We start from the raw sequence: 19838 nt of genomic DNA, 5'->3' as shown, positions 1-19838 counted from the left end.
TGTAAGAAAAATTTACAAGATTACAATGGTCTGTGAAGATATACGCTTTCATCATTTCACCCAGTAAAAGAATAATATGAATTTGCTTCTGTGCAGTAAAGTGATAAAATCCTAATCCCAGCCCTGGCAACCAGAGTTCATTTAATGGCACCAGCAACTGACAGAATGACAGGAAAGATGGCATGCCTATCCTAGAGTGAAAGGAAATGCTGGGCATTGCCATGTGAGCACTGGAAGTGGCTGGGGTTTAGGGGGATAGTTGCTGAGGTGGGGGATGGAGGCAACAGAGTAGGATGTGGGTACCCAGACCGAGGTGTGAAGACCTCCTCAGTCTAAGGCTTCTCCCAAATAGGGAGACCCTATTGGAGAAAAGAATACCAGGAGTTTGACAGGGATAGGATTTGAGACTGAGATAGATGGGATGGCATATGTGAACCGATGGTCAGTTGATGTGTAGGAAAAGAACACCAAAAAAATAATAATACCAAAAAATACATATCTGTTTCTAGCCAAGGACAATCACAAAGTAGATAGCCAGTAATAAACATAGTATAGATAAAATCCACTAATGGCAAATTACCCAATAGAAAGACAGAATCCAAAAAAAAGTTGGTTAAAATCCACTAATGGCAAATTACCCAATAGAAAGACAGAATCCAAAAAAAGTTGGTCAGTCAAGGACTGGTGCTTGTAACCTTCTCATGTAGTGACCTAATATCTAAGTAAAGATAATGCTTAACAGGTGGACATTGTGCAAGGCGTTAAGGAACTCGATTAGCCATCTGATCCTGATTAATCTCTAGTGCATATACTGGATTTTAAAAGTTGGAATTGCACTTGCAGTCAAATCTGCTGTAGAGCTCCATGTGTGGTCTAAACTACAGTGAAATAACAGACCACTTAGGGATATTGTGATGCCAATTTCTGCAGGTAGAGGGCCTACCCACCCCAAGAAGGTCCATTATTTCCTGATGCCCATACTGGGAGCCACATATACACTCACTCACATATAAAAAAAAAGTCACACAGACACACACACACAGCAGTTTAAGGTTTGAGGGGAGGCTTAGCCGAATTACATTTGGGAAGTAATGACAAATTAATTTGCCACCTGCAGTTGGGTGATTGTTTGAAAATGGTTGTGAACTTGAGACTTACTTGAGGAATTAAGGCTGTTAATTTTGCTACAGTATTTTCAGAATGTTATAAGAATGGGTCTGTTGCTGGTATAGCTGAAATGCAAACTGTGACATCTGGATAATACCCTACCAGACTGCCAACAATAATGTGACATTCCCCATTTGCTGGGTTAGTAACTAAGGGGCTTCTATCCTCACTACTAATTCTAATGTGAGACTGTCACTTAAATCCATCCATCCATCATCACCCCTTTTCCCATTCTGCACATGGGGTCAGGGTCTCACTTCCACAGTGACAATCATTTCGAGCCAATGTTTACAGTACCAGGTGGCTATCCCTGCCACTATAGTCCATTCATACCACTCACTCGCACACACACTCTCACCTACGGCCAGTTTAGGTATCCAATCCACCTATTGCATGTCTTTGGAATGTGGGAGCAAATCATCACTTAAACAGGAGTAATATTTCACAATTTCTCTTAAAAGCACAACAAAAACATGCTCTATAACCACCAATTAGAGACGCTTCATGCCCTTTTAACAGGGTGTCCCAATTATGAAAATTAGATATTAAAACAAATAGTAACTAATGACCTTGAGCAGCCAGGCTTTTGGAGTGGCCCGGGAATTATCAAATCAAGTATAAGTGGTCTCAAATCACTAAAGAAAACATTGATTGACCAGCCACCATCTAAGTTAATAAAAGTATTTAAAACTGAGCAAATGATTAAAAATATAAAACAGTAATTTCCAATAAACAAATAAAACACAGTCACCAGGAAAATGAAATCAATACTTCTTTCGGCTTTTCCCGGTTAGGGGTCCCCCACAGTGGATCACCTGTCCGCTCATGATTAGCAGTAGAGTTTTTACAGTGTCGAGTTGCCAGCCCAGCACCCAACCTTCCATGGAAGGCACACACACATGCACGGACTCACGCATAGGGCCAATTTAGTGTGTCCAATCCACCTACAGTATGTCTTTGGGATGTGGGAGGAAACCGGAGCACCCGGAGGAAACCCATGCGACCACAGGGAGGACATGCAGACCCCACACAAAAGGCACCCCAGCCGAGAATCGAACCAGAGAACGAAAATGAAATCAATACCGAAGGACAGAAATCCAACATTTAGAAAAATTCTGATTAGTTATAATTTTTCTGACTAAAGAACACTGTCCCTGATCTAAACTAAATTATTATGACAGAGCAAAGTCAGGCTTACAGTTCTTGGTGAGTCCTTTTTGGGTATCCATGTACAGTGCAACTGTAAAAAACTGATAACTGCAACTGGCAACTATAACTGACTGTTAACTGACAACAACTGGCAACTGACTCTTCAGCAGGCGCTTTTATAGACTAGCTTAACTGTCACAACCATTCCAGTTCTATTTTTCATTTCATAGTCTGAAAATAAACCAAAAAGAAGTTATGTACTCAACAACATAACATTCCATCTGAGTAGTTCTACTTCATTTTCTACAACCTGTGGGTATTCGGATCCATATTGGATCTAAGCCGGCAACATTTTATCAAGCATCTGCTCCAAGCTCCTCCCCTTACCTATAATAACTCTCCTCTCCTACCTTCCCTCAGATCGAGTTTGCCACTAACCAAAGTATTAGCAACTCAATAACGTTAACCTAGAACAGGTTCAGGGGAAGAAGGGAGGGACGGTTGCAAAAAATGAAGTATAACTACTCAGATAGAACGTTATGGTGAGTACATAACTTCTTTATCTGACGTAGTTAACTTCATTTATCTGCAACCTGTGGGACAGAGTCCCCAGCTACCAAAACTCCTGGAAGGCCCTCATGGAAGGATATTCCCGAGCACTGCAGAGCCAAAGGATGCTCTCCCTCTAGAGATCGAATCCAACTTATAATGAGAAATAAATGTATGTGACCTTGCCCAGGTCACTGCTGCACAGATATCATCCAGAGAAATCCTAGACCAAAAAGCAGCAGAAGTTGTCATAGATCTGGTAGAATGAGCTTTAATAGGACCAGGTGGGGATAGGCCTTTATCCCTATAGACTTGCAGTATACATTGTGTACTCCATCTAGTCTAGCTAAGGAGACCTTGGAATGGCCTTGTCCAAAAAGGGTCTAGAAAAGGACATGAATAATTGGTCAGACTTACAAAATTGTTTAGTCCTGTGTAAATAGAAACAAAGCTGTCTATAAACATTTAGCAAGTGCAGCTTATATTCACCCTTGTTCTGGAAATTTGAAAAGAACACAGACAGATTAATCATCTGGTTAATATTAGATTCAGAAGCAACTTTTGATAAGAAAGAAGGATTCGTAAGAAGTGAAACCCTGTCTTTATGAAAGATCAAGTAGGGGGGGCATGGCAGACTAAGCTTGGATCTCAGAAACCCTTCTAGCCGAGGTAATGGCCACTGGAAAAGCTGTCTTCCAGGACAGGAATACTGACGCTGCTGGTTCAAATGAGGGAGCCACCAATGCCTGCATAACTAGAGTAAGGTCCCAAGGAGAGACAGAATTCTTAACCAGGGGACACAAGAGAAAAGTACCTTTTAGAAAGGCCTTGCATAATCTCAGAGAGGCCAGGGCATTCAGATTTTTGCCTACATGAAAATTAGATATGTCTGCCAGTTGTACTTTCACTGTGGAGGAACTAGCCCCTTGTTGGAAAATATAGGACAAAAAGTCCAACACTGCAGGAGCTGGGGCTGTAAATGGATCTATGTTTCCTTGAGAAGCCCAAATAGAGAAGTGTTTCCATTTGCTGTGATAAACCTTCCTAGTGGAAGCTTTGAGGGATGCCATTAGAATACTCTTTACTGAAGATGATAGACCGGGAGTCCAAGTGATCAAGGGCACTGGAGCAACCAATCCATCAGCTTGAGGCTGTCCAGATCGGGTGGACTGATGCCCGAGGGATGGGAAATGAGATCCGGGCAGGGATCCAGAATCCGTGGAGGGGTTAGAGCATGAGACCAGAGGAAGGGGAACCACACTTGACAAGACCAGAATGGGGCAATGAGGATCCACCTTGCACCCCAGTCGGTAAGCTTTCTGAAGAAAATTCAGAATGAGAGGTAGTGGGGGATAGGCATACAGTAACCCGGGAGGTCAAGCATGGACGAGAGCATCTCTGGGGAAGTCCCCTGGGGAGGAGATCAGAGCAAAGAACTCGCTGCACTTTGCGTTGGAAGGAGATGCAAAGAGATCGCAGCAAGGGTAACCCCACGCTAGGAAGATCTCCTCCGCTACTGACTGATTCAGAGACCACTCGTATGGCATTAGAATAGTCCGACTCAGTCTGTCTGCTAAAATGTTGGAACGTCCCGCCCACTCCCACACTCTCATGGCCACGCAGCAGAGAGGGTAAGATCTGGTCCCTCCTTGTTTGTTGATGTACCAGACAACAGACATGTTGTCTGACTGAACTGCAATTGTCCCCGAGGGAAGAACAGCGTGAAAGGCTTGCAACACTAAAAGTACTGCAGTCATCTCCAGAACATTGATATGCAATCTGGTCTTGGTCTGGGACCACGTGCCTTGGACCGTCCTTCCCAAAAAGTGCCCCCCCACCAGAGCTGGGAGGTGTCCGTGGTCACTGTGGCTTGGGCTGGGGATGTTAAGTATGGATGACCTGCCAAGATTTCCAGCGATTGGAGCCACCAAAGAGGAGAAATCTTGCAGGCTCTGCTGATCCGTATAGAGTAGTCCATGGAGAGGTCTAACCAAGATCACTGAACTGCCAAGGTCCAATGAAGCACCCTCATATGAAGGCATGCACATGGAAGAATTGAAATTGCTGCGGCCATGGAGCATAGGGCTCAGAGAATGTCCCTTGACAGTGTCCTGGGGCCGAGGATTACTGACACATGGGCCCATAGGTTCCGGACCCTGTCCTGAGTGAGAAAAACTTGTAAAAGTAGAGTGTCTAACCGTGCCCCTATAAATTCCAAGGTCTGTGTCGGGTTCAAGCAGGACTTGGAGATGTTGATGGTAATCCCTAGATTGACTGCAAGATGCAGGAAGGAGTCTCTGGCCATGCAAAGTAAATGCTTGGTGGCAGCAGCGAGGAGCCAATTGTCTAGGTAAGGAAACACCTGAATTCCCCTGAAGCCTCAGGTGAGCCGCTACTACTGCCATAACCTTGGTAAACACCCTGGGGGCTGTGGTGAGACTGAAGGGTAGGGCTCTGAACTGGAAATGATTGGCTCCCAGCCAGAAAAAGGAATCTCCTGGAGCTTCTGCAAATCTTGATGTGGTAGTAAGCATCCTGGAGGTCTATTGAGCACATCCAGTCACATTCTCGGAGATAAGGTAGAATGGAATGCGAGGTGACGATATGGAATTTCTGCTTGGCTACAGACAGGTTCAGGGTTGACAGGTCCAATATGGGTCTGAGGTCCCCAGTCTTTTTTTGGCACTAAAAAGAACCTGGAGTAGATGCCTAATCTGGACTGATTTGGGGGGACCAGTTCAATGGTCCGATTGTAAAGCAGCTTTGAAATTTCATGCACTGTGGCCTCCCTTTGAGCGGGTGGAACATCCGGGAGGTGCTTTGATTGGATTGGTGGGGCAAGGAACAGGATGGAGTATCCTCTGGATATTATTTGGAGCACCCAACGGTTCATCGTGATGGACTCCCAAGCCATTAGGTGCAATGACAATCTTCCCCCGACTGTCCCTAGAGTAGGACAGTCAGGCAAACCCTCAGGGTTGCTGCACGGGTCTGTCCAAGAAGGTCTCCCTAGACCCAAAGTTCTTCAGACCCCCTCTGCCTCTGGGGCAGCGTCTGTCTTGTCCCACTCTGCCTCTAGGGGACAAGTTATCCTGAGTCTCCCGGGAAAATTGAGATTTTCGGAACCACATCATCTTCTCCCTCTCTGATTCCTAGAAAAGGATCTTTGAGGGCTAGAGAAGCGGACTCTGATGACAGACAGTCTTCTAGTCCTTCACACTCTGGACCAAGGTGTCATCAACTGTCTTCCCAAACAGGGAGGAACCGTCAAAGGGGGCATTTGTGAATGACACCGTGAAGGGGTCCACAAATTGACAGTGAGACAAGCGTGCCGCCTCATAGCTACACCGGTCCCAGCTGCCCTCGCTGCTCCTTCTGTGGCATGGGAAAGAAGACGCATGGACGTGTTTGAAATGGATTTCAGAGTCATCATTATTGCCGAGAAAAGTCACTTGCCCTCTGGCAACAAGGACTCTGGAGGCGGCACAGTGAATTCCATGACCAGGTCTCACTGGAGTCGAATGACATGTGCCAAATAATTCAGCTCTCGTATGGAAAATGCTGAAGAAAAGACTTGCTTCCCAAAGTGATCCACCACCCTAAACTCTTTGTCCGGAGGGTGGACCGAAGAACTTTCCTGAGCCAGTTCTCTCTTGGTGGCAGCTGCCACCACCATAGCATCCACAGGGGATCCCCCTTGTACCAGGCCTGTCTGTCTGTGGGAGGAGAAAGGATCCTATCTGGGAATTTGGGTATTGTCTCTATGGAGGCAGGCTCCTTCCATGCCCACGTGGTAATAAGATCCACAAATGGATCTGCAGGAGGGGGACACCCAGGATGTAGATTGGCCTGTGCCAAAGGCCTCAAGGAATACTGACTTGTCGGTAGAGGGTTTTGGGGCTGACCAACTTCCCCTCTGGTGGAGGATTTCCATGAGGTCTCCAAAAGAGACATCCTTGGGAGGTGACCTGGGGGAACCCTCACCTTCATCCAAGTCAGTTATCTTCTGTGCGGGACTCAGGGGAAGTCCATGTGCCTCCTCTTACACGAATGCTTACGGGAGGCCTCCTCAGTGGGACTCTGAAGAGGGCTCATACGTCACGGGGGGTTCTACGATGGGATGCACCTGGGGGTCCTCTAGCACGGGTTGTCCCTGGGACAAGCTGATGGGAGTCATGACGAAATCCAAGGTAGCCTGGGCGGAGTCCAAGGCAATGGGCTGGGGTCTCAATCCCTGGGAGAGAACCCCTTCCACCACGTTGAAGGTCGAAGGAGAGCGCACCTCTTTGGCAACCAGCAAGGAAGAAGTTCTCCCCGGATCCGTCGTGAGGATCGGAGCCGAGGCCAAGGTAGCCAGAGTTCCAAAGGAACAGCTCGGATCTGACAAAGTCTGAGTGCAGGCATCTCCGTTCCCTCGGATGTGGCTCCCTGTTCTCGGCCCCGAGAGTTGCTCGGATCTGAACAAGTCTGATCAAAGGAACTCAAGGCAATGGCCGGTGTCGAGGTTGGAGGAACCGTTGGTGCCGAACCCCCAGCTCCTCGGATCCATAAACCCCGAAACCGCAGGTCGGATCGGGGAAGGAGAGATAGGATGGAAGAAAGGCATAGAGGTCCCCTCTCCAGCCGGAGAGGGACCTTAGCATTTTGCTGGCTGGCTCGATGTAGCCACGTTAAGGGATTATGGTCTGTAACTACAATGAATTTCCTTCCATACAGATAAGGCTGAAGTTTTTGCAGTGCCCACACTATGGCTAGGCATTCCTTTTCTATAGCTGCATAGCATACCTCCCTGGGTTGGAGCCTACGACTGAGATACACCACTGGGTGCTCTTCTGCCTCTGAGGAAACCTGCCTAAGTACAGCCCCCACCCAATGGTTTGAAGCATCCACCTGCACAACAAATTATTTGCTGTAATCTGGACTGGCTAACACAGGGGGTCCTCTCAAAGCTCCTTTAAGCTTCTGGAATGCCTCCTCACATGCTGGGGTACACACTACCTTATCTGGCCTGTTTTTCCTTATCAGGTCTGTGAGGGGAGCAGGTATGGTACCATAATTGGGGACAAACTTTCTGTAGTACCCTGTTGTCCCTAAGAATGGCCTCACCTGCTTTTTGGTAACAGGGGCAAGCCATGCCTGAATGGCTTACACCTTGGTAGGTTCTGGCCTGATCTTACCACTCCCCACTCTATGTCCCAGGTAGGAGACCTCTGCCTTACCCACCTGAGATTTGCTGAGATTAATGGTCAACCCTGCTCTCTGTAGTCTGCCCAGCACCTCCCTGACGTACTGAAGGTGCTCTTGTCAGGAATGGCTGTAGATAGCAATATCATCTAGGTAAGCAAGGGCAAAATCCTCCTGCTCCTGTTAGGATATGATCTACCAGCTCTGGAAAGCCGCTGGGGCATTTTTCATCCCAAAGCCAAAAGGAGTCACAAAGGCTGACCTCTCTCTAGCACTGGAAGTCTAGGGCAGCTGCCAGTAACACTTGGTAAGATCAATGGTGGTAAGATGCTTATCGCCACCCAGATGCTCTAGGGCTTCATCTGTCCTAGGCATGGGGTAAGCATCTGACTCTGTGTGAGTATTTAATTACCTGCAGTCCACACAAAACCTGATGCTGTCATCCTTTGGTACCAGCACCACTGGGGAGGCCCAGGCACTGCTGGAGTCCTGAATTACCCCTAGTTCCAACATTTCCTGCATCTCCTCCCTGAGAGTCTGTTTGACTCTCTCAGGCACCCTATAAGGGGCCTGCTTAATAGGCCTTTGGGGTCCTGTATCCACATGGTGCTGCACCAAGTGGGTGCACCCTGGTTTCCCAGTGAGCATGCCCCCATACTCCTGTAACACTGCTCAGATTTCTTGAATCTGGGTAGGGGATAACTGCTGGGACATTGCTACCCATTCCATTGAGGTGCGTGTTCGAGCCTCACTGAGGATATCAGTCACCAGTTCCTCCTCAGATTCCTCCTGACATCCACTGCAAATACTCACACAAGGGCCTCCCTATCATGGTAAGGTTTCATCATGTTAATATGGGACAATTTGTGCCCCTATCTCCTGCCTAGCAGTTCTACCATGTAGTTAACATCACTGACCTTCCTTACCACCTTGTAGGGCCCCTTCCAAGCTGCCTGCAGCTTGTGTCTAACAGGAATGAGAATCATTACCCGCTGCCCTATAGAATACTCTCTAGCTTAAGCATTCCTGTCCTATCAGACCTTTTTCTGCTGTTGGGGTTCTACCAGGTTCTCCTGGGCTAAGCCCATGAGTACCCTGAGCCTTGCCCTGAGGTTTAGGACATATGTCACAACAGACTCCTTGTGGGGTTCACACTCACCCTCCCACTCATCTCGAATCAAATCTAGAGGTCCCCTTACCCTATGTCCATACAGCAACTCCAAGGGTGAAAAACCTGTGGATTCCTGGAGAACCTCCCTGTTACAAACAGATGGGGCAAATATTTGTCCCACTCCCTGTTAATCTGGTCTGCAAATGCCCATAGCATGGACTTGAGTGTAGGGTTTAACCTCTTAACTAGACCATTAATCTGGGGATGGTAGGGGGTGGTCTTTAGGTGCTTCACCCCACAGTACTTCCACACACAAGCCAGCAGGTCTGACATGAAATTGGCATCTCTGTCAGTCAGTATTTCTTTTGGGAAACCTACCCTGCTGAAGATCTCTAACAAAGCATTTCCACCTTTTCTGACTCAATGGAGGACAGAGCCACTGTCTCAGGCTATCTGGTATAATTTACTACCACTAGGATATTCTTTTTCCCTGTGGAACTTGGGGTACTCAGAGGCCCCACAACATCCATAGCTACCCTCTGAAATGGCTCCTCAATCACAGGCAAAGGCATCAGAGGAGCATTCACCTCATCTCCTGCCTTGACTACCTTTCGGTACTGCTCACAGGTCCTGCAGTACCCTGTTACATCTCTGGAAATCCCAGGCCAATAGAAGTTCTGCATAATATGTCTCTGTACATTTTATGCCCATATGACCTGCAAAGGGAATATCATGGTCTATGGCTAGAAGTGCCAGATGGCAGGGTCTGGGTACTACCAACTGCTGTATTCTCTCACCCACTAACCCTCCCTCAGGGATCCATTCTCTATACAGCAACCCTTTGTCCCAGTATACAGATTCCCCCTTTTCATGAGAATCAGGTGCCTCACTAGCTACCTCCCTCAGGCCTTGTAACGTAGGGTCTGACAGCTGAGCCTGTCTCAACTCTCCCTTTGTAACCCTTCCCTGCTCCCCTTCCACTGGAAGTCTGGTGTCCTCTGACAGTGGTGCCTCACTGTCAGCCTGGGTACTACTACTCACCTCTGCCCTTGCAGCCACTCTGTCCAAGGGAACATTGGTACTCACAGGCAGCTGTGGCTCACCCTCAGTCTCACTGCTACAGGGTAGCTCCCTCTCTGAAGTAACCACTTCACCAGTCCTGGCTGCATGTGTGCGGGCTGTCGTGATCCCCACAGGCTACCAGACCCACATGCTTGACTCCAAGCCTGACTGTGTAACTGCATGCATACAGGGTACTGCATTATCAAAATCATTCCCTATTAGGACATCTGCAGGGATATCCTCAAATGCACCTACTTGCTGGCTTCCTTTTCCACCCACCCAGTCAAAATGAACCCTAGCCAAAGGTATTTGGAATGGGGTTCCATCTAAAGCTCTGACTGGATTAGACTGCCCAAGTAAGTAGTGCTCCTCTGTAAGAATTGCAGGTTTCATAATGGTTAAGTCAGAGGCTGTCTCTCTCTTAGCCATGGTCTCTTTTCCATTCACCAAGACAAGATATAACCTCTTATGGTAGTTTGGTACCCTTGTTGTCTCAAGCAACCGACCATTGGCATTTTGTTATTCCCACTTACTGGCTCACCCGCCTTTTGTTCCCCTCCTTACCGCCACTGACATCTATATGCTACATGGCCCCACTGGTTGCATTTAAAACTTTTAACCCTTGATGCTAGACTTGTACCTGGACCAATGGCTTCCCCTGCTACTGGCAGATTCTGTTGGGGCAGTCTGGGCTGCCCACCATGGGTTCCCTTAGACCCATGACCAGCACTGGGTGTCCCTTTTGTGTGCAGTGATGCACTGCTTGCTAGGTATAGGTCTCCCTTCTTCCCCAACTTATCTGCAGTAGTGCATTGTCTATTAGCTAACAATATTGTCATGTCCTCAGCCAAAGTGCTAAGGGCTTGTTCTCTCACCAAAAGATCCGTCAGCCCTTCAAACGTGGAGACCTGACATTCACTCACCCACCTATGAAAATAAGTGCCTAGTTCAGCAACATATCCACACAGACTTTCATCTGCCTTGTGTCTATGCTCATGAAACTTTTTCCTATAAGCTTCAGGTGTTAACTTAAAACATTCTAACGAACACATTTTGACTGTATTATAATTTATGCAATCAGTATCAGACAGTTTAGAAATTACAGTTACAGCTTTATCATGGAGTAAGGGGGTCAGGAACCATACACAGAGCCCTTGGTCATCATTATGCTGTTTACATACCCTTTAAAACATATGAAAGGAACTATCAAAATTATTCCCCACTGTAAATTGTGGAAGAAATTTACTGACCTTTGTAGCTTCTGGGGTTCAATTACTCCCTTCCCCATTACCTCCATGACTCTGGCAAAGAGTCAGCATCTCCTTTTCATGTGGTCTCTGCCTCTCATCCTCAGCCTGCAGACGTTGCAGTTTCTCATTTTCCTCAGCCTTCAGACATTGCAGTTTCTCATTTTCCTCAGTCTCTAAACATCTCAGTCTCTGCTTTTTATATTTCCAAACACTTGGCCTCCAGCTCAAGTCTCATTAACTCCAGATGGATATTTAAGTCCTCTGTGGAAAGGTTGAACTGTCCATTTTCTGAGAGAGTTGTATATCTCCAAGACCAGTTGATTGTCCTCCTGGTTGCTATTCTGCGATGCAGCTGCAATCATGTCTGCTTTAGTCAGGTTGGCATGCACCAGTCCTTTACCTGGCATATCTGAGCCAACTGGCTCCTTGTCAGATTGCCATACTCCTGTGCTGACATGCTTGCCTGCTCTCCATGACTAACTAAGCTAACAAAATTGTGATATGAACTTTGAATGTTCACTGCGTGGCTGATTGAGAATACAAACACCTTCAGTGACCACTGTACACAGGCTACAGGAATTCAATATCCACACCACTACAAGCCGATTAATATGTGATGTGGCTAACTCACCATTGTCAAACAATTAATATGCAATATGGATATCCCACCACTGCTAACCAATTAATATGTGATGCCCATGCACTGGTCCAGTAATCAAGGAACCTCAGTCCTCAACCTGGCAACAGTGAGTGACGTACACAATGGGAGGATGACACGTACACACAGTAAAGTACAATTTCTCTTAAGAGCACACAGAGATCACAGTCAGTCAGTCTGGGGGCTGGATTCTCTCGCTTTCTCCAGATCCCAAATAAGACTCCCCACTGGCACAGCTATAGGGTTAAGATCTCAGCTGTGGGGTCAAACCAAAACCTCCAGCACCCTCTCTGTCCAACCAGTGCTCCGTGTCCCTGCCCAAGAGCTAACACACACACTTGATTTAAACACACACACACACACACACCTGGGGAGGGCTGGTACAGGTTTACTAGCTATGCCCCCTTCTGCCCAGACTATAAGGTAGTTATCACTGCCACCAGCCCCTAGTTATCAGCTACATTAGGCCTTTACAAAGGGTTACCAATCCTACTGTGTAATGTTACTATTATCCAAATGGTAGTCTGACTAAGAGCATGGCTATTTAGAGGTGGCCTGTACAGTGTCACCAAATACGTATGCAAGTACTCTAAGAGATTAAATATGTCTCACAAATATCAGCCACAAAGATAGGTTTAAATATAATTAATAATAAAAGAACAAGACAATACTCAATCAACACAGTAACTATAGAGTTCAGAATCACAGGAAATATTTTAAAACAACATTGCAGAACAATCTCAAATAAATACAGAAAACATCTAAACTAATCTTTACTATATCCCTATCTATATCTAAGAGATACTATGCCCTAAATTACTTAAAAACAGAGCAAGGCAAATGTAGTGCTGATGATGAGTGAAGATGGATGTTTCTAGGTCCAAGACAAGATACAAAATGCACAGTCTTTCTCTGAGAGAGTTCTTAAATTACTATCAAACATTACTGCTGGGTCAAGTTAAAAGACATCACTCTATCACCCGCCTTCAGTTCCCAGGCTAACAGAAACTTAACAAAATTTAACATCTCTGTGTGAGAAATACATATCTCTCAGACTGCTAGGAAGCCACAGAGTAATAAAACACTTTCCATTTTAAACACAGTAAATACTTCTCTCCAAGACAATAAAAAAACTTCTAGCTCTACACATCCTGTCTTCTTGTTGCAATGAAACTAACTTTTATAGCACATCGTAAAGCACTTAATTTCAACCGATTTATTGAAGTTTTGTAAGTTAATTTTCTATGTTCCAGCAGGGTATAGTGTGGTTACATTCTTGAAGCTCAGTACATAACATACAGTTCTGTATAAATCATATCAATATTCATAAATGACATACAATTATTTACAAAATTCCAGATAGCTGGGCTGGCAGTGTTACACAAGCCTACAGACCCTTACATTATCTGGGACAAGACTAGATCACCAAAGATACTGTGGCCTCCTCCTCATCTTGGGATTGGTGCTACTGTTTTCCCTCTGGTGACAGAATAAGCAAATGAGCATTATATCCCAGCAGAGTGAAGTTGTGGTGAGACCAACATTAGTAGTAGTCAGGCAGTAGCCATTCAGGCGACTCCCCTCTTCATCTTTCTTAACAAGCTAATTCTGTATTTTCAGTAGGTACTGCTTGATTTGCTTCTAACATCAGTGTATCAGCCTAAATACTTTATCCATAAATCATCAGGCTCTACTTATTAGTTTCCCTTCAAGTGTTCAGCAGTGCCCTGTATAGCCACAGATGCCTTGAGTTGACATTATTCCTGTAAAAGCACTACTGAATTTTCACCAATACCTTGCTGCACAAGACAACTAGTTTGCACTGCCCCCAGAATTGCTAACTGGATACGCCAGACATTACTTTATATTCTCACCCCAACTGTCTAATCAATAAAAAGGGTCTTCTGCCATGGATATGAACTTTCCCCACTATCTTTGTTACCAGCGTGATGGACATGGGCATTCTGAGGCAATGTAGAAATTGTCTCACATTTGCTGACAACCAGTTACTTCCCAAACAAACTAATATGGTATGTGAGAGCTGTATTTACACAATGTCACTGGAGGTAAAGCTCTCGCATAAAAGTCCTCCTAATGTCAATAAATGTGTCAGTAGTACACACGCTGCACCCATCACAAACAATTCAAAGCAAACACCTAGACCCACATATGCTGAGGCACTTAAATGCAACTTTCCTAAACCTCAAAGATCTCTTAGATGAAGTACATACAAAAAACATCCTCATCAACCCTGAATGCACTCTTTCAAAACAAAACCCACATCAACACATACAGCCACATCTCATTTAGCCTCTACTTCTAAGCCCATAAGGCAAACCACCACAGAATCCAACATTCTAGTCATTGGAGAGTCCATTGTAATACACACTGATGTCCCTCTCACCAAGCTGAATAAGGAAAAAGTCACGGTCAGTTGCTTAGAGACCAGGATCGACCACATTATGCACACACTCAAGTCATTGGACCACAAGCACCAGAATGACTCAGTTATAGTCCAAGTGGGTGTAAATGACCCGAGACGTACCTCTCTATACTATACGAGAGACATCATGGAGCTTTTGGAATATATGTCCCAGACTGGTATGAGCCCAGCACTGAGCAGCATTTTACCTTCTCCAAGGATGATGCCACAATATGAACAAAAGATGATGGACTTTAATAACTGGCTTAGTTCCTAGTGTCATAAGGAGGTGCAATATTGTTGGCATGGAAGGAGATGGACAACAGACCACGCTGCTTTGCCAGGGGTGGTCTGCATCTCTCCCCTCTAAGCTTTCAAATATTAGCTAAAACATTGCCTCATTAAGGTACTATGGGGGAGGACAATGTCAAACTGAAAGTACTTTCGACATAACAAATCAAAATCAAGAAAGTCTGAAGGTGTTACTGCTCATTGTTAGGAGTCTAAACAAAAAACACGACTCCCTAGATGCTCTCTTCACCCTAGAGATGCTGACATCTGCGTGGTAACTGAGACATGGTTTAAAGCCACTGACAGCATAATGATGGCGCAAGGTTATAATGCCCTCCACAAATTTAGACCAGCTACTACACAGGCAGGAACTAAAGGTGGAGGTGTCTCAATTTTCATAAAAAATAAATACACCTCAAAGCTGGCCAAACAGGATAATGCCCTTGAGTTTCTCCATGTTCAAATCACCACAGGCAAAATCCAGTACCACTTCATAGGTCCCCTTCAATGACCCAGGAAACCCATACCATGTATTTAAACTTAATGGAAACAATCACCATCCAACCCAATACCATACTCATGGGTGACTTTAATTACCCCATTGTTAAATGGAAATCATATACGACACCAAATGCACAGGCACAGAGACTCCAAGAATTTGTAAACACTAACTCCCTGGACCAGATTGCCAATACACCAACAAGGAGTGCAACCATACTGGATCTCGTCCTCACTAAGGAGTGTGCTGCACACCCCCTATTGTAATACCTTCTCTGGTAAGGTCAGACCATATAATGGTCTCCTTTAAAGTAAAAATAAAACTGGGAACCCCAGCTAACCCTGGAATATTCAGGAACTACTCTAAGGCTAACTTATTACTGCTGATAACCTGGCAAAATTTTAAGCCTCCATAAACCATAAGAACACTGCTGTCTATGCAGAACTTTTCACAGAAACCCTGTATCAAGCATGTTAACAGCTGTATCAACTAGGAAGAAGCACAGAACTAACAAAAAAAAACAAGCCGCCCTGGTGGAATCACAACATCAATAGGCTGTATAACAGAAAGAAGAAAATCATGGCAATAATTAGTACGCCCAGCAACCAGCAGGATAAAAGCACTCTCATTAAACTAAACAAACAAATCAGAGGACAAAAAAGTATACCAAAGTCAAATTTGAGGTAAACTTGGCTGTCCTGGCCAAGGATAACCACAAGGCATTCTTTAGTTAGGTCCACAACCTCAAAGGTAATACACAATTGTGTGCAGAGCTCATTTTAAATGGAGTTACCTATGCTGAGCCAGAAGATATAGCAAAGCTACTGGCTGACAAATTCAGTCCCAACTTTACCCCTCTCTCCCCATTACTCTTCCCTCAGGAAATACCATCAAATATACCCCCCCACACACACTATCACTAGGGAACAGGTCCTTATTGCTCTCTCTAAAGCCAAGAACACTGCAGCAATGGGCCCAGACAATATCCAAGGATGTCTTTTTTTTTTATTTCTCCAAGCCTTTTGGGTTTCTAATACCACAACAGGAATGGACCCCATTCCCAAGTTAAAGTATGATTAAAGTTCATGAAATTATTATTGTTTCAATCTTTGGTGTCAGCCAGAAGTGCTCTTCACAGAACCTGCAATGTGCCAAGTAATGACTCCTCCTGCAATTCACATGGAGTTACATGTATCGGTAACATATCTAAGTATGACTGTAAATTCTTTTTTAAAAGACTCATTGCTCCTACTACTATTAGAACTATCTGGGTATCCTTCTTCCAGACTGCCCTTGTTTCTGCCTGCAAATCCTGTTTTTTATGACACTGTGTCACTCTGTATGTAAGACACTGTAGTTACTGGGTGTAGCAATTTCAATCAAAGCTACTTTTGTTTTCTTTTCATAGACTACTATATCTGTTTTTCTTGCATGTATTTTTTGAACTGTTGGTAATGGATGATCCCATGTGATATAAACTTCATAATTTTCTATAATGCTTTGTGGCTCGTGTTTCCAGTGTTTTTCAACGGCTTCAGTATTATAATGTTTGCACAATCCCCAATGTAACAGTCTTGCCACATTATTACGCCTTTCAGTATACAATCCTTCTGCCATTAGTATATCACAACCAGCAACAAGATGCGGGACTATTTCCAATTCTGTTTTACAAAACCTACATTTGCCTGTTTCTCCCACATGTTCAATGGGCTTTGTAAACCTATGTGTACGTAAGTCCACTATCTTGGACCGCCAATATTAACCTTTCATCTTTTGGTTTAAAGTCACCTCTCCTTAACCATTCCTGCAATTTATCCTGATCAACATGAGGTTGTTCCAAGAGTTTTCTGTACTTACAACTATATTTAGGCATTTTCCACTTTTCCTGCCTTCTCATCTGATCCTTCACCTTATATTCTTTCATTTGTTTTTGGCACATTCACTTGCTGTCTGATCTTTATCTACTTCTGGTCTGATTTCCATTACTGGTTGACATCGATATGCTTCTGCTAAACTAAGCAGGGAAGTCATCTTAGACTTGTTCTTCTCAGGTTTCAAAACTTTCACTACATCTGGGTCTTGTGATGCCAGCAGATATGCACGCAGTCCCACGATTGCAGATCTATACATGTAATCAATTTAATGGAGGCTCATACCCCCTTCAAAACATGGAATACACAGACTTTGCATGTACTGATTTTTATAAATCATTTGATGAGCACAAAGCATCCTTCTTGCTTCCCTGTCCAACCTATCAAACACCTTTTGGGGCCAGTCAATCACTCCAAAATTGTAAGTTAAGACAGGAAGAGCAAACTGGTTTATAGCTTAGACTTTGTTTCTGGATGTCAACACTGCTTTCATTATTGATTTAGTTTTCTGAAATATTCCTTACTAAGTTATATTCACATTTGTTCATGTTTTATTGTTGATCCTTCATCAGTTCTCAAATATTTATACACTTCCTATTGCCCAGTTTATTTTATATCACATTCTTTTCCCAAACTGATGTTTTCTTGCTGTTGCAGCTTTCCTGCTTTAAATGTTGCTCTTGCACATTTATCAAGACCAAATGACATTCTTATGTCTTCTGAAAAACATTTTGACTACTTGCAATTGTGCTTTCAGCTCCTCATATGATGAACTATAGCATTTTAAATCTACAAAAAGAAAATGAGAAGTCTTTACACTTTGTTGTTTTCTGGGAGCCAAATTGCAGCCATTGCGATGCCCCTGCATTGGCCCAGTTATCAAGGAGCCTCAGTCCTCACCACTGGCAACAGCTAAGGGATGTACACACTGGGAGGATGAAGAGTACACATACAGTAAAGTGCAATTTCCCTTAAGAGCACACAGAGATTACAGTCAGTCTGGGGCTGGTTTCTCCTTTCTCCAGACCTCAGCTAAGTGGTCAAGCCAAAAACTCCAGCACCCTCTCTGTCCAACCAGTGCTTCATGTCCCTGCCCAAGTGGCTGACACACACACACACACACACCTGGGAAAGGCTGGTACAGGTTTACTAGCTATGCTCCCTTCTGCCCAGACTATAAGGTAGTTATCACTGCCACCAACCACTGTTATCAGCTACTCTAGGTCCTTAACAAAGGATGCCCAATCCTACTGTGTAATATTACTAATAATCCAAATGGTAGTTTTGATCAAGACTTGCAAGGCTATTTAGGACTGGCCAGTACAGTGTCACCAAATACATATGCAAGTACTCGCAGAGCTTAAATATGTCTCACAAATATCAGCCACAAGGATAGGTTTAAATATATTTAATAATAAAAGAACAAAACAATACTCAGAAAACAAACACAGTTACTTCAGAGTTCAAAATCACAGAAAAATATTTTAAAACAACATTGCAGGAAAGTCTCAAATAAATACAGAAAACATCTAAACTAATCTTTACTATATTCCCAACTATATCTAAAAGGAATTACTGTACCCTAGTTACTTACAATTAGCAAAGCAAGTACAGATGGTGAAGATGAGTGGATATTCTTGCTAGGTCCAAGACAAAACACAAAATGCCCAGTCTCTCTCTCTCTCTCCGAGAGCTCCCAAATTAATAACAAATATTACTGCTGGGTCATCATGGATGACATCACTCATCACCTAACTTCATTTCCCACGCTAAACAGAAACTTAATACAATTTAACATCTCTGTGTGAGAAATACATATCTCTCAGATTTTTGCAGATCTTGGAAGTCGTAAAACAATAAAATGCTTTTACATTTGAAACCTAGCAATTACTTCTGTTTCAAAATTATACAAAAACTTCTAGCTCTAGACATTGTGTCTGCTACTGAACTTAAACTGAGAGATAACATCTTTTGTTTATGACCCAGCTATAAAGTAACTTAACCTCAACTATTCTTAAGTTTTGCAGGTTAATCTTCTATGTTCCAGCAGGGTACACTGTGGATACATCTCAACTCAGTACATAACATACAGTTCTGTATAAATCATATCAATATTCACAAATGACATAGAATTATTTACAAAATTCCAGATAGCCGGGCTGGCAATATTGCCCTGTATCACATTTCTTCCCACCCCCCCCCAAAAAAAAAAACTCAAGGTAGTTTTTCAAGTGACCCTTGAGAAATGTTGCTTGAGAGGGTTGAGCACATCAGGGAATGCCTTACCCCATTCCCTGTCTTGACAGCCCATCTATGTTGGCATTGCTAACCCCACTGCAGTGCTGCACTGTCATAGCATATGTTTGCAACCCTAGGCTCCACTTTAGTAACTTGGCATTTTGCTGGCTGGCTTGATGTAGCCATGTTAAGGGATTGTAGTCTGCAACTACACTGAATGTCCTTCCATACAGATAAGGTTGAAGTTTCTGCAGTGGCCACACTATGGCTAGGCATTCCTTTTTTACAGCAGCATAGCATTCATTCCTGGGTTGGAGCCTGCACCTGAAAAATACCATGGAGTGCTCGCCACTCTCTGAGGAAACCTGGCTAAGTACATCCCCCACA

At 44.3% G+C, this 19838-nt stretch overlaps 1 long non-coding RNA gene across 1 annotated transcript in view; it reads right to left on the bottom strand.

Moving 5' to 3' along the window:
- Nucleotides 1-19838, bottom strand: part of LOC122801851 — a 635962-nt gene that overhangs the window by 502402 nt on the left and 113722 nt on the right. The gene's annotated exons all lie outside the window — the stretch shown is intronic.

The sequence above is a fragment of the Protopterus annectens genome, chromosome 5.part0 (genome assembly GCF_019279795.1).
Source record: "Protopterus annectens isolate FY-2018-M chromosome 5.part0, PAN1.0, whole genome shotgun sequence".
NCBI lineage: Eukaryota > Metazoa > Chordata > Ceratodontiformes > Protopteridae > Protopterus > Protopterus annectens.
Note: the sequence above shows the minus strand (reverse complement) of the source record. Positions and strands in the feature narration are given on the sequence as shown.